Consider the following 15,896-nt stretch of genomic DNA (forward strand, 5'->3'; position numbering starts at 1 on the left):
ATTATAGCAAATGTCTTACATTGAATTAGACTATTTGCCTTCTTGTGCAGTGTTTATTCTGATTGGCTTTACATTTTCTAAAATGGTATTACTTCATATTTTATTTTAAGAGGCTAAGGATTTGAGTAAATAAGGAAATTATTAATAAAAACTAATATATATATATTAAAAAGCAGTTTTTATAATTGCCAAACTATTATGGGCCAAATACTTGTTGGAACAGTACCACTTTATAATTGCTATGAGTAATTTAGTAAAAACTCTAGGGGCTAATGACAAGCTAAAAGATATAGCCCAATATTGATAGTGAAAATTGGAATCTAAGAAACTATCCATGGTCTTGGCAGATAGGGACATGTAAGTATGCTTCAGTTAAATCAGTGGAAGAGAGGAGATCACCCTCTCTAATGACCTCCAGTATTGATGTTAATGAGTGCACTTTAAAGCGCTTACATATAATGTAATGATTCAGCTGTTTCAGGTCCAAAACTGTTCTCCACCCTCCACTGATCGACAGGGACCCTTTCAACGGCATGGATATCCAGCAAGTGCTGAATAGCTGTCACCATGAGGAGCCTTCTGGACAGAATACAGGAGACTGGACAGTGGAGGAAGAACCTTGGTGGGATGGACAGGAACTCTAGAGAGAGACCTGATCTTATGGTCTTATACCTATGTGTCCGAAGTAGACTCCTCCCATCAGACTATGAAGTGGGTCAGCCACCCCATGATGGGATGCTGGGGCATCTGCCTACTGGGTCTGTTGGGCAAAATGACCTCCTCCTCAAAAAGGGCATCTGGACCTAAATGAGTGGCCCCTGTTAGGCCTGTACTGCCATGGCTTGGTCCGTTGGCCATAAAACCTTGGGATCATTGAGAATATGCACCTGCCCAGTAGGTTTGACGCCAGGAGTATGGAGCTGGTCTGGATTCAGGATGTCTAGTGACTGCCGGAAAGATTTTCCTGTGGTCTTTCATCTTGGTCAGGAGTGGTTCTAAGCATTTGCTGAATAGATGTTCTCCTTCATAACCCTCCAAGGCCAATTTCCATTTATGGCGAGTATCTGCCTGCCAATTCTTAAGCCAAAGCAGTCTTCTGGCTGTGGGATTAGTTCCTGTTGATCGGGCTGCAAATTTTGCTGCTGTTAACCATCTGGGCTGCTGCTATCAACTTACTGATGTCTTGGTGAGAGCAGCCTTCTGCAGTTACCTCCTTCTGCCACTGGTGTAGCCAGATCAATGAAGATTGGGCAAAGAGAGATACTGTTGTGGCCGCACGGATAGCCCATGCGGAGGCCTGATGTGCTTGTTGGAGTGAGATCTCTGTTCAGTGGTCCTCTCGTCGGAGAGAGTCCGCTGGATTATCTAGGATCCCGACTACCATGTGAAGAGCCACTACTGGAGTATTGACCACTGGTATTTGAAGAATCTTGGACAAATATGGAGTCACATTGTAGAGGTGCTTCTCCACCAAGGAAGGATTGGGACCCACCCCGTAGTGGCCCATTGACAAGCGATGAGGTCTACAAACATTTTGGGAGCTGGTATTACTTCCTTGGTCATTGGTTATTCTCGAAACAAAGGATCAGTCTTGTCCTGTGACTGATTGGATTTGGAGTCAGAGGTGGAGGAGCCAATGCCGCTGCTGTCTGAGCCTTGTAAAGTAATGGGTGGAACAAATGCAGAGAGGAAAGAGCTCTATGCGGACCGGTTGTTCTGATTGGGCCTCTTCATCATCTGACAGATCCTATGCTGCTATGCCTTCCTCTGGAGAATTTGACATTGGCTCTTCCCCCTCCCCCTCCTCTTCTCTTCTTCCTTCTCCTCTTCTTCTCTTCTTCTTCTTCCTCCTCCTCCTCCCTCTCTAGATCTGATGATACTCATATAGTTGTGGCATATGTTGGTTGCAGTTGGGTTGTTTGATGACCCTTGTTATCATGATTGTGCAGTAATGATTATTTTTTTAATATTTATGGGTTTTAAATTGTTTTTAACTTATATTGGATTTGTACTTTGTATATTGTATTGCTATTGTTGTGAGCCGCCCCGAGTCCTTGGAGAGAGGCGCCATACAAATCTAATAAAACTTAAACTTAAACTTGTGGCAGCAGGAAGCAGAAGAGGCCCAGTTCTCCTGCTGCCTGGCTTTTTGGATCCCCACTGCAGTGCCTTGCTGAATGGCTTTTGCTCCTTGAGCCCTCGTGTCATCAGAAAGCATGGAGTGTGCCTGCGCAGCCTGGGAGTGAGGTTCTTTTCCCCTGGGGGAATCCCGTAAGTGTGGGTGTTGTGATTTCGAGCTGGGTGCTGTCTCCCCCACGAAGGATAGAAAATCTGCCCCAGGGCCCCATAACTGTGCAGCAGAGTTGGGGACAATAGATTCTAGGCCAGCGCTATTTGAGGCTTCAGATCTGGTAAGGGAGGCCCTATGTTTGTGCTTGGCTGCAGCTTCTTTTCACATTATGCAATGGCTGGTGCCGCCGTTTCTCATGTGTCTTAATTTCACTGGTGGCCTTGGAATTCAGCTTTCTAGAAGAAGGCTTGTGGGCTTGGACAACCTGATCCAAGTTGTCTGTTTGCAAGCCTTTGGGCTTCTCCCCTTCCTGTGTGTGTGGGAAGGGGGCAGATGAACCCATGATTAGGATTGATGTCATGGCTATCTGGCTGATAGTGCCCAAGAGCCAAAGTGTGCGATGCCCTAGGGAGATGGCTGATCTGCAGGCCTGGAGGTTTTGACTCTAAAGGGGTTCCACTCATGTTGCCATGCCCTAGAGACATGGCTCTGTAGATTGAACTTGTCTTGCCTTAGGGACGTGGCACGCTGTCACCCTGGGAGTGTGAAACTCCATTGGGATGGGTGGCAGCTCGCTACAGGATTGATGATTATGTTAAATAAGCAATGAATAATAATAATAATAATAATAATAATAATAATAATAATAATAATTTATTTGATTTGTATGCCGCCTCTCTCCGTAGACTCGGGGCAGCTAACAACAATGATAAAAACAGCATGTGACAATCCAATAATAAAACAACTAAAAACCCTTATTATAAAACCAAACATACACACAGACATACCATGCATAACTTGTAATGGCCTAGGGGGAAGGAATATCTCAACTCCCCCATGCCTGGCAGTATAAATGAGTCTTGAGTAATTTACGAAAGACAGGGAGGGTGGGGACAATTCTAATCTCCGGGGGGAGTTAGTTCCAGAGGGCCGCCACAGAGAAGGCTCTTCCCCTGGGGCCCGCCAAACAATATTGTTTAGTCGACGGGACCCGGAGAAGGCCAACTCTGTGGGACCTTATCGGTCGCTGGGATTCATGCGGTAGCAGGCGGTCCCGGAGGTAGTCTAGTCCAAAGCCATGTAGGGCTTTAAAGGTCATGACCAACACTTTGAATTGTGACTGGAAACTGATCGGCAACCAATGCAAGCCACGGAGTGTTGAGGAAACATGGGCAAATTTTGGAAGCCCCACGATGGATCTCGCGGCTGCGTTCTGCAAGATCTGAAGTTTCCGAACACTTTTCAAAGGTAGCCCCATGTAGAGAGCGTTGCAGTAATCGAACCTCGAGGTGATGAGGGCATGAATTGACCACTTGTGCTTCACACTGATCCTTGGATTGGTAGCCAGATTTTTATTCTACAGCCTGATCCCTGTGTTTCCTATGACAAGGGATTTGAATTCTTGGTAAGCCTGAGGACTGAGTTGGAATCCTTTCTTCCTAGGCCCCATGCCTTCGCTAGAGAGGTGAAGTTGAAGGAGGGCCTGGTGGGCCGCTTGAAAATAAAAAGGGCTGCTGGAGCCGCGTGGCCGAATTGATTGGGAGGGAGTACAGAAGGAGGGCAATTATTTATGGAATACTTGTGGAATACCTGGCAAATTTGGGCTTTCTGTACTAGCCTGGGCTGTCCAGGAGTGAAATCAAACAGTTTGCAATATAATTTGAGTGCTCAAGGCGATTGGGCCAAAATTTAAATGACAGACACAATGCCGCTCGCCAGATGATGGAAACCATGATGACGGTATCACTTTCCTTGCGAACCTTGTGACAATCTTTAAATCTGAGGGCCAGCCGGCCTCGTTGTCCTTCAAGAAAAGCCCCTGGGAGCCCAATGAGAAGGAGAGCTAGGGAAAATTTGACTATTCCCACCCCTCACACCGTGCAAGCAACCGCCCGTGCCTTGAATGCCTGTCCAACTAGTCAAGCTGGAACAAACTCAGGTTAAGGAGAAAATCAATATGCTTTCACTATAGTAAAAAAAACAGAGAACTCTCTCAGATAGGAAGAGCTGTAGTGAAACAATCCAAGCTGAGTGACTGAAAAAAAGAACTGGAGTAGGGAGGAACAACAACATCACCAGAAGCTTTGGCAAGGCTCAGTCCAATCATTGAGCTGACAGGATTAACCCATGCATGGCTGTTATATCCACCATGAGGGAGAAGTTAAGAATTCCTCCTGTTGTATTACATTAAGAATGAGAATTATGTTTTATGGTTCCCCACTGTTTTAACACAAGGTTGGTGACAATGGCAAACAATTCAAATGCTGGTATAAGCCCAACTATTAGGAAAAATGGCTTGTGGACTGTATCCAGAACGTTAATGTTGGTGTAGATTTCAAAAATTAATATAAAATGCCTTAAAGATGCTGTTGTATATCTGTGAACAATTTCACTGCAGGAGTTTTTATAAGGCATAGAAATTAGAAAGTAGAGTTCTTGAACAGACCATATGTTTTGAAATAGATGCACATTTTTTCTTGTATTATCACAACAGGTTCTTTGTATGTAGCTCAAAGTTGAAAACAAATTGCATCACTTTTTCAGACTTTAGTTTGAATGAATTCAGTTGTGTCTTGGAATGGTAATGAAATAACAGACTCTGCAATTTCTAGAGATGACTTGAGGCATGGAGGGAGAGTTTTAGTTGTCACTTTGAACTGCTTCACTTTTATGTAACAGCTTTTCTATAAAGGAGGTAACAAATATAACAATTGGTATATTCATATGGGATTATCTGCTGCATATGCAGTCTTTGTAGGATTCAGAAAACAGCTGTCAGACTAAATAAAAATACATGAAAAAAATGGACTCATCTCTTTAATTGATTTTAATCTATTTGCATGCAGCTATAAAAAGTTCCTTGATGATGATATGGCAAATACTGTGAATGCAATTAGTTAGCAATTCAGTGAACCTTCCAGGAAAAAAAATCTCATCTCTCTAAAAAAGAGCTATTGTGGATCTGTCTAGAGAAAGCAAATGCTTGTCGGCTTTATAGAAATTATTGATATTGTGTTCAGCATTAAGCTTTTAATCTTTTTTTGCTCCTGATTCCTCATTTAAATTTGCTGGATTGTTTTTCACTTACTCACCTATTTCAATGGCCATAGGAATGATGAAATGCAAACAATACATGAAATTTCAATTTATCTGCCTGTGTTTCACCTAATAGTAATTTTAGTATGCTATTCAAGAGGAATGCTGATTATGTAGCAACCCCTGGTGACATCATCAAGAAAGATCAATTGATAATTAGCTTAGAACTAGCATAATTGGGAAACCATTTTTAACAATGTTTTGAACAGCTGGGGATATCGAGATTAGCAGCAGCAACAACAGATTTAGTAGTGTCCCGATGTTTTCCTTTCAGGTATCATATTCCTTCATTCCTCTACTGGAGGGATTTAGATCCCTAAAGTAAAAACATCTATGAATGATAAGATTTAGTGTTTCATATTAGTGTTGTACATACTCGTGGTCAGTTGGAGGATGATGAAGAAATTGAGGACTCTGATACAGATAGTGTTTATGAATTAGTGGTGGGCCCAGGGTTACAGGTAGTAGAACAGTTGGGAGGCCAGCCACAGGATGTGGCTATGAGTCTAGAATCTAGCGAGGAAGAATCAGACGTTCGCTGGGTCAATCCTAAATTCAGAAGGGTCCAAAAACGTAAGGAACAGGTGTTTGGAAGAAGATATTAAGAGGAGGAATGGGTTAAATACTGGAGTGATGTATTTGGTACATCAGGGGGTCAGTGGGGAAGAAGGGTGGAGTTTCAATGTTGTAGGGCTAAAATGAAAGGTATTTTGTTCAGCTCCCAAGCAAGCAAATGCATTCTGTGTTATTTTACAGTCATTTCTGCTGTTTTTGAATCATGCTGTGAGTACATAAATCTTGTTAAACTGAGAAGGCTGGGAGGAATGTATGAGGAATACAATTAAGAAAGATAACGGGAGGAAGAGGAATGTGCTAGTATGAACTGTATTTTGAATACGGAAGGGAAGAGAAATAAAGATGGAGTTTCTTTGTTTATGAAATACTGTATTTAGTAAGAGTTATTTGTAATAGCTAAAATTCTACCAGAAACCAGAACAATTAGCATATTACAAATTAAATGCTGAGGTTATGTTTGTTTTTTAGTTTTCCGCTGATACAAAGCAAAATGAACCATTTTTTTCTTATTGTAGTATTCTGCAACAGATAAAATTTTTCCCTGGATTTATTTTCCTGTAGTTTTTGTAATTCCTTACACTTGAGCCCATTTGTGATGAAAAGAGAAAGGAATTACTCCAATGTTCCTATATGTATCCAGTGAGGATTATGAGAATATCACTAATATCTTTTCTTTGGTTCACCCATTTGAATACTTATAGGAGAAAATCCTGTTTTGTTCCAACTCCAATTAAAATAATGGCCCATTGTATAAATTCTATATCTTTTAATTTAAAGGAGTCTATATGAAAGAATCTTGAATATATTTTTTGAGAAACAAAATATTTAAAACATCAAATATTTGAAAGAATTAGCACGATTGACTTTTGTCCCAATATATGTCCTTACAAAAACAACAGCAATAAAAGTATAACCAATAACAACTTTAAAAAGTTTAACGTAGAAACTAACAACCTACTCTCTAACAAACAATTTGGTTTCAGAAAAAAGTTATCCACTAACCTGCCACTCTTACACAGAAAAAACGTATGGACTTCACAACTCGATCAAGGTAAATCAATAGATGCAATTTACATAGACTTTTGTAAAGCCTTTGATTCAGCAGTACACAACAAAGTACTTTGAAAACTAAAATCTTATGGCATCTCTGGTCCCCTTCATGATTGGATAACTATGTTCTTGTCAAACAGACAACAAATGGTTAAAATAGGGAGTGCCCTATCAATTCCTGCACCTGTCATCAGTGGTGTCCCTCAAGGCAGCGTTCTAGGAATAACACTATTCATTCTTTACATAAACGACCTTAGGGATCATATTATAAGTAACTGCATTCTCTTTGCTGACGATGTTAAACTATTCAACACCACCTACAATACTTCTACCCTTCAAAAAGACCTAGCCCATGTATCACAATGGTCTGATAACTGGCAACTTCAAATCTAAAACAATAAATGCTCTGTCTTACACATTGGCAAAAAGAATCAGAACACAAAATACAAACTTGGAGGACACAACCTTGTAGATGACTCAAACTCTGTTAAGGACCTTGGAGTAGTCATATAATAACCTAAGTGCCAGAGCCCATTGTAACAACATTGCCAAAAAGGCACTATAAATTGTTAACCTAATCTTACATAGCTTCTTCTCTGGCCATATTAAACTGCTAACTGAGTCCAAGGAATAGGGCAGCCTAAAAATCTAATTAATAAATTAAATAAATAAACCAGAGCATATGCCAGACCAGTCATCTAATGCAGCTCACCTATCTGGAATTTGCACTGCATATCAGATATGAATACAATTGAATGTGTCCAGAAATATTTCACAAGAAGAGTCCTCCACTCCTCTGCTCGCAACAGAATACCTTATTCCACCAGACTTGAAATTTTGCGCTTATGACAGTTTTAGAACAGAACATTTGAGAAGTTTAAAATAATATTTTAAAGCAAACTGACAGAATATTTGGGCTCACCTGAGCTATATAAGTAATAGTGGTTTGTTTCATTTAAAAAGTTATAATTTTTAATTTTAAATAATATACCAGTTCCACATTTCTAGTTATAAACAGAAGGGTATGTGTAAAGTAAATTTTCATTCACAAGATGGTAAGAAAGCAATGCAGATAGTAACTGAGAAGAGGAGAATTTGTGTAGTTCTGTATTAAAAAGGGGGAGATAACAGTTTGCCTCCTGGAATTGTGGGCAGCCTCGTTGAAGGTTTTTGAGAAAACATTGAACCACCATTTGTCTGGGATTATATGAGGACTCCTGCCTTGCGCAGGATTTTGGACTAGATACCTCCAAGGTCACTTCTAGCCCTGTGATTAAATGAGATGTGTAATTTACCATAAGTAGATAGAGATCTACATGGGTTTCAATAGCAGCATAATGGCATGATCTGGCAAAATAAATAATGTTGAGGTTTTAATCAACATTAATAGAGTCTGATAATGCCAACTACTTCCTTAGTAAATATTTATACAGTTCATTTAATATTTTTATAATATTTTTGTGATTTAAAATACAGTGGTACCTCTACCTAAGAACGCCTGTACTTAAGAACTTTGCTAGATAAGAACCGTGTGTTCAAGATTTTTTTGCCTCTTCTTAAGAACCATTTTCTACTTAAGAACCCGAGCCCGGAAAAAATTCCCAGGAAATTTGAGAGTGGCTCAAAGGCCTGTCCAGCTTCCTGTCATTCCCCCTGGGTTTTTCTCTCTGGCGCAGTGTATGGGAGATAGCCTCGTGCTGGGTGTATGGGAAGCGCATGCTCCTCCTCGCCGCCTCAGAGTCCCTCTTTATTTAAGCCTTAACATTTTCGGTTTTTCCCCCTCACCTTCTTCCTTCAGCAGTGACTGTCCTCTTCCTCCTCCTCCTCCCACCCAAATTCTGAGCTTTTATTTCTTTCCTAAAGGGTTTGCACGCATTACAGTGTTCCCTCGATTTTCGCGGGGGATGTGTTCCGAGACCGCCCGCGAAAGTCGAATTTCCGCGAAGTAGAGATGCGGAAGTAAATACACTATTTTTGGCTATGAACAGTATCACAAGCCATCCCTTAACACTTTAAAACCCAAAATTACAATTTCCCATTCCCTTAGCAACCATTCAGATTATTACTCGCCATGTTTATTTATTAAAGTTTATTTAAAAAAATATTTATTAAAGGCAGACGAAAGTTTAGCGATGACATATGACATCATCGGGTGGGAAAAAACGTGGTATAGGGAAAAAACCCGCAAAGTATTTTTTAATTAATATTTTTGAAAAACCGTGGTATAGACTTTTCGCGAAGTTTGAACCCACGAAAATCGAGGGGACACTGTATTTGCTTTTACATTGATTCCTATGGGAAAAATAGCTTCTATTTACAAACGTTTCTACTTAAGAACCTGGTCATAAAACAGATTAAGTTCTTAAGTAGAGGTACTGCTGAATTAGAAGTAGTTCAGGAATCACCCCCCCCAAAAGCACCAATTCTTTGCATGTTTATTTAGAGATAAATTCCATTTAATTTATTAAAGCGCTGTATGTGGCTTAATTATTGTACTTTATTTATCATTCTAACTATATAAAAATAACACACATTAATTATTCCTGCTATTATTTTAACATAATGAGTTGCAGATCAAGATGAAATAAGATAGAGGAAAGGAGCGGGTTTTTTTCCTGTTGTGGATACAGGACATTGTTCAGTACCCAAATTAGTAAAAAGATCATGAAGCAATCCAAAAATGCTTCGTGGGGCTATGATTAGGAACAATTTGATAAGAAATTCTATAATAGTGATGGCGAACCTTTTTTCCCTTGAGTGCCGAAAGAACGTGCATGCACGGTATCATGCATGCGTGAGTGCCTTCACCCATAATTCAATGCCTGGGGCTTCCCCCACCCCTAGGGGTCCTCTGGAGGCCACAAACGGCCTATTTCCCAAATTCTGGTAGGCCCAGTAGTCTCGTGTTTCACCCTCTCCAGGCTCCAAAGGCTTCCCTAGAGCCGGAGGAGGGTAAAAATGCGCTCTGGAAGCCAAAATCGCCCTCTCAGATCCTCCGTGTGAGCCAAAACTCAGTTGACCAGCACACACATGTATGCTGGAGCTGAGCTAGGGCAACAGCTCACGTGCCAGCAGATATAGCTGCCACCTGTGGCACCTGTGCCACAGGTTTGCCATCACTGTTCCATAACAATTCTGTAAGAACAATCACTATAAGAAAAATGGACAGACTTGGTTAATGAAATAGAGATAAACGCATAATATACTGTGTATTGCAAAATAAGTTACTGTTTTGTAACTCACCCAGGTACCTAAATCTTTTTTTTAACACTTTTTTGCACTTTTTCCACTAATTATTATGAAATGTGAAAAATGCTATTTACTTTGTTTTCCCTGTTACATCTTTTTCTATCAGTCTGTAGTCTTTGTGGCCGTAAATGTTTTCTGAACTGATAAAACATGAAGAGATTCTCCACCATAGCTTCCTATAGTATTTATGTGAGAAGCCAAGAAAACACCAAATCATTTCAATGATTACTGTAAAGCGAAAGAGAAGATGTTGTCACCTACGTGGCACTGGGCTTATTTACAACTAAAAATAAATTCGTGTCCTATGAACATATCACGGAAGTTTCTTTTTCTTGAGAAAAAAATGAAAGTGATTTCCTATCTATCAGATTAAAAGTGCATAGCAAAATATGGGGGGAGGGGAACCGTAGCTTTTCTTTTGCCTCCAGCTGCTGAAGATGAAAGGGAATTCTGAATGGTGGAAATGAGAACCTGCAGGTTCTGTATACTCCGGACTGCAATTACCTCCAAGCAATCTTTGATCATTGGTTATGACTGCATTTGAAGGCAATAAAACGGTTGCTCTAACAACCTATAGAATGGCCTTCCAAAAGATAGCTTGATATAAAAAAGGCTCTGTGGCTCAGGAACTAAAAATCCTGAATAAAGAATTGGAAAACTGGTGATGCAAAACATCTAAGAGATACATAGGAAAGGAATTAATAATATCAAAGGAAGAGGAGGTGGCAGAGGGGGAGATGATGAATAAAACTGCTGATTGCAGAACACCTAAAACATTCATAATTGAAATTCAGTAGCATCTTAATTATTAATGCCTTTCTAAAAGACATGAAGGACACTGATTACCAGTAAGGAAATCTGGAATTAATTTTTCAGAAAGTCCTCGTCCTATCTTGTTAGTTGCTTAATAACTAGGAAACCAGAAATAGATTGCTAGACTGGGATCTGGTTTAATTCAACTGTGAATCCATTAACTCTTTCAATGGCAAGCTATGGCAGTCTTTCAACCAAACCTTATCCTTGTGTTCATTCCAAAAGCAAAATGAAATAATGTTAAGAATTCCATCATGAGCTTCTTAGAATAGATGGACTGATACAATTTAAACAAATGCTGTAAACCTAGTTGCTTATCACATTTGCCTATCACTTGACTTCTTCATTGATTGTTTTTAAACTTTGATGTATTGTTATTACTAGAGGAGGTTATATAAACATTCACTGAATCTTGCTGGCAAATTTAAACATTCATTCATTTTCATTTCCACTGGTTATAAAACTGCCATCAAGAATCACCTATCTTAACAAAAAATTCAAACTTGACAGTGGCTTCTGTTCTAGCTGAAGATCTCTCCATGTGTGACAGTAAAATGAGACATTTTAAAATATTTTCTGTAATTAAGACAATTATTATGATTAACAGAGTTGCAGTGTGTGCTTCAAATGAAAACTTTGGGTCATTTTGATTCACAGTTGATAGTGCAGAAAGATAAACTGGGATAAGACTTATAATTAAAAGTAGATGAAAATGTACTGTTTCAAGGATTTCCTTGGGGAACATTGCTCTAGAGAATATTTTGCATCCAAACAGCTTTCCTGGAAAAACAAATAATACTTAAGTAAATACCAAACATATAGGATCCTAGATGGCTTTTTTTTTACTGTCAAATATCAACTACAACTAAAGAAATACATCATTGCTATAAATTTGAAAGAAGGGTACAAATTTAAAGCTTGAATATGCTTGTTTTCCACCCCTTCTCAAATTTTGTCTTTTAAAAATAGCATATTTTTGAAGCAGAACACAGTCATTTTCTGTTTTGTTTTGCTAATTTACTAGTGCTCTGCATGGATGTTTTCAAGTTTAGAATAATATTTGTAGGAAATGGTTATAAAATAAAACGTGCTTTATTATTCTATAAATCTGTCTCTTGGAAGTTTAGTATACAGTACTTTTAGGAAATCTTCCCATCTGTGAGCAATACAAAGTACTTTCCTTTTCTATTTAAAACACTAAATCATGAAGTATTACAGAAAGCTTTATTACTAGAATTATCTTGTCTCTGTATTCAAGGTCACTAATATAGTCTGCAGGAATTTACCAATTAAAAATACAAATCTGATGCTCTAATAGTTATAATGGAAATGTAAAGTATTTTGAAGATCTAAATTTAAGGGAAAAGCCAGATTATTTATCAATGCCTCCACTAATTCTTGGTGTCTTTAACAGTGAAAGCACATCTAGCTTCCAATGAAATCTTGGTCGTATTATCACCATGTTTAAATTAGCTTTTGGCTGCTGTGATGAATTTTGGCAATGAATAATTTCTCAGGTGTTTGAGGTACCTCCGGTAAAGCTTCTTTCTGCATGAATTTGTTTACCCTTTTCTAAATGAGTCAAGTAGATAAGACTTTTTCTTTTATAATAATAGCAGCTCTAACTGTGTTTCATTCATCTTCTGCCCTTTGTTAAAATAAACAGTGAAGTCCAAAATAGAAGTGGGAAATGTAGTTGCCTCTCTTGTCCTTATTATGAATATTTATGTATATAAAAAAGTATACGCATCTAAAAATGATTCCTTGTAAAGCATGAAATCTTAACTTCTGCATTCTATGCCTTATAGCTTTAGTGTTCTTTTGACATCTTTTTTATTCTTACATTATACAAAGATGCAGAGGAATATAAAAATAAAACCAAGAATGTTATAGCTTGGTTTTGCTACATGTGATTTTTGCAAACAGAAACACTATTTCATATTTTTGTTAATTTAAATCACACGATCTAGTTCCCTAAATATGTCTAAGAATTCACTGTTGTTTTTAAATTGCTCCAGGCAATATGGTTTCAACTGCAACTTTTATTCTTCAAAGGCAGATCTTGTATTTTCGGACTGATAGCATCTGTTCAAGTCAGCATGAATAGTGGATCCTCTTTAAAAAAAACAAAGGACCATATACTTAAAATTAAGGGTTATCAGAGTTGAATCTTGAACAAAGCGATCGCCATTTAATAGAAAAATGCCCACTGGCCATGCATTATTATTCTTACTATGATCCCCATTGGATTACTGCTACCTTCGCAATTTCCTACAGTATAATTCTTGTATTCATTTGAATTTAACCACAGCTGTTCAATTCCAGTGAAGAAGAGATGTAAAATCCTACCTTTGTTATGCAGGTCCTTCAGCTGCTCTTATAGAAAAAGAGAAAAGAAAATATCTACCCAGCTGAAGCTGTGAGACCTGGAGGATTTCAGAGTCATAGACCTGTTCCTTTAGGTCAGTGCTCTTCAAATAGTGGGGTGTGTCTACCTGGTGGGAATGGAGTGATGCCAGGGGCCATCTATGACATCTGGGGAACATGCGTGGTCCTTCTCTATCAATTGCCCCAGACAAGGCGTGTTTTACCAGTTGCATGCTGCTCTGAGCCCGGAAGAGAAGGCGGCCAGGTGGGGCGGCTGCGTGGATTCTTGTTGTTCTTGGTGGGTGCCGCAGTAGCCATGAACGGCATGTTGAACCTGCTGCTGGACAGCCTCCTTTCACACCATTCACTGTGAGTGCCCAGCAGAGGCAGTTCTTATGGGCCAGGCCAGTGACCCCAAAACATCAACTTGATTAAGCTGGCCAGGCCCCATGTCAAACGAGTGTCCCAACCATGGTATGCCTGCCTAACCGAAAACAGGCTCCACTGAGTTAGTGTGACTTACTCCCAGGTAAGTGGGTAGAGCAGCCTTCCCTAGCCAATAGTTTGCTTGCAGCTTATAATAAGTGAAATAATAAACATTAACACTAAATGTTTGGGGGGACGCAAAATGCTTACTGCTTTAGGGGCAGTGCAACCATGTCTGATAGGGGACGCAGAACAATCCTGATGTACACCCCCCCAATCCCCAATCCAGACAGAATTGGGACAAAGTTCACTCAGCATTTCAATATAGCCTGAAGATGTACAGTTGGATATCATTAACATATTGCTAGTACCAGATCCAAACTGCTGGATAACTTCCCCAGTGGCTTCATGTAGACATTAAATAAGCTGTACCAAATGTTTAACACATAATAGGATGATATTATTTTCTTTACAATTTTCTTTAAGCACCCTCAAGGTTGCACAAAATCTACATGTGATTTTTAACAAGAGGAGAGACTAACAGAAAGAAAAGGAAAAATACATCAACACCATATGGTACTATGAATAACGAGGCTGTGTGGGGGAGGCAACAGAGTTATGGAGCAAGGGGGGAAAAGAGGGGGAAAAGTAGATTGATTTTAGTTTGGTGCAAAAACTAATTGCACCAGATTTCTTCTGTTTGAAGAAATCCAGGAAAAGAGAGAATATAATTGTAAGGAAAGAGAAAATAAAATCATAACTATAGAGTGGCAAAGATAATAATTTATAGAACAAAAGTAATAAAGATATTTATAAAAATAAATATGTGACTAAACAACACTATAGGGAGATAAGTGGGGAAAATCAGAAATCAGGAAAGAAAGATTAAAGCCATTAAAAAATCTTAAAAGAGCATGGGATATTTTGGATATTGGAAAATAACAAGAAATAATAGCAAAGTAAGTTTAATTTAAAACTATTTATTTTAAAACTGTTTAATTTAAAAGGATGGGACGTAATGAATACTGCAGTCTAAAAAGGAAATTATAGTTTTAAGAAGGAGCAGAACAATTACATGTCTTCAGATTTGGCTGAAAGTTGTTTGATATTCAAGTCAACTTCCTCTTCCATTGGAAATAAAGAGTGAAAATTGAACAGTGAAGGGATGAAAAACACATAGTTGTTGGTTAAAGTTTATAAGAACGTTATGTAACAATTTGCATAGAACCATACTGAGAAGCTAAATGTTAACAATATAAATATCAGAAATGTGATTTAAACAGATGGTTCTGACAAGATGAAAGTTAATTAAGCACTAGGTAGAAAATCAGGAAGAATGCAGGGCACATTCAATTGAAATTATCTGCAGTGATTGGGAATTCTCTCAATTCATGATTTATTAAATGAAAATATATGTGACTCTCACACCACATACCATATTTTTTTTGAGTACAAGATGCACTGGAGTACAAGATGCAGCTTAATTTGGGGGGAGCAAGACAAGGAAAAAAAGATTTGCCTCTGCCTATCAGGATCAGCAGGATCCTCACTTTATTATTTTATTATTTATTAGATTTGTATGCTGCCCCTCTCCGAAGACTTGGATTTTCCACTAGGATTTTGATAATTTTTTTTAACATTTATTTATTCTTTGTCCAATATAGAATACATATGAAAGAGAATAGACATTAAGTAATATATATAATGATAGAAAGTAAGAAAGAAGAGAAGTAGGAGGAAAGGAGAGAAAATGTATGATATATGAGATAAGGAAAGAAGATTGGACAGGGGACGATAGGCACATCAGTGCACTTATGTACTTATGAGCTGCACAGATCCTTTTTATCCATTTAAAACAAACCTTATCACCCTATGGGCATTTAACTGGAGTGGGTGGGGTGGAGTAGGGGATGATTTTCATGGAGAAAGAAGAGAGACTTGACACTGAAGGCTCCACTCCCAAGACGCTCCCGTTTTCCTACATATAGCCATAGGCATTGAAAGGCAAGGTCTAATAGAGATGCAGCAC

Source organism: Erythrolamprus reginae, chromosome 1 (assembly GCF_031021105.1).
Source record: "Erythrolamprus reginae isolate rEryReg1 chromosome 1, rEryReg1.hap1, whole genome shotgun sequence".
Lineage (NCBI taxonomy): Eukaryota > Metazoa > Chordata > Lepidosauria > Squamata > Dipsadidae > Erythrolamprus > Erythrolamprus reginae.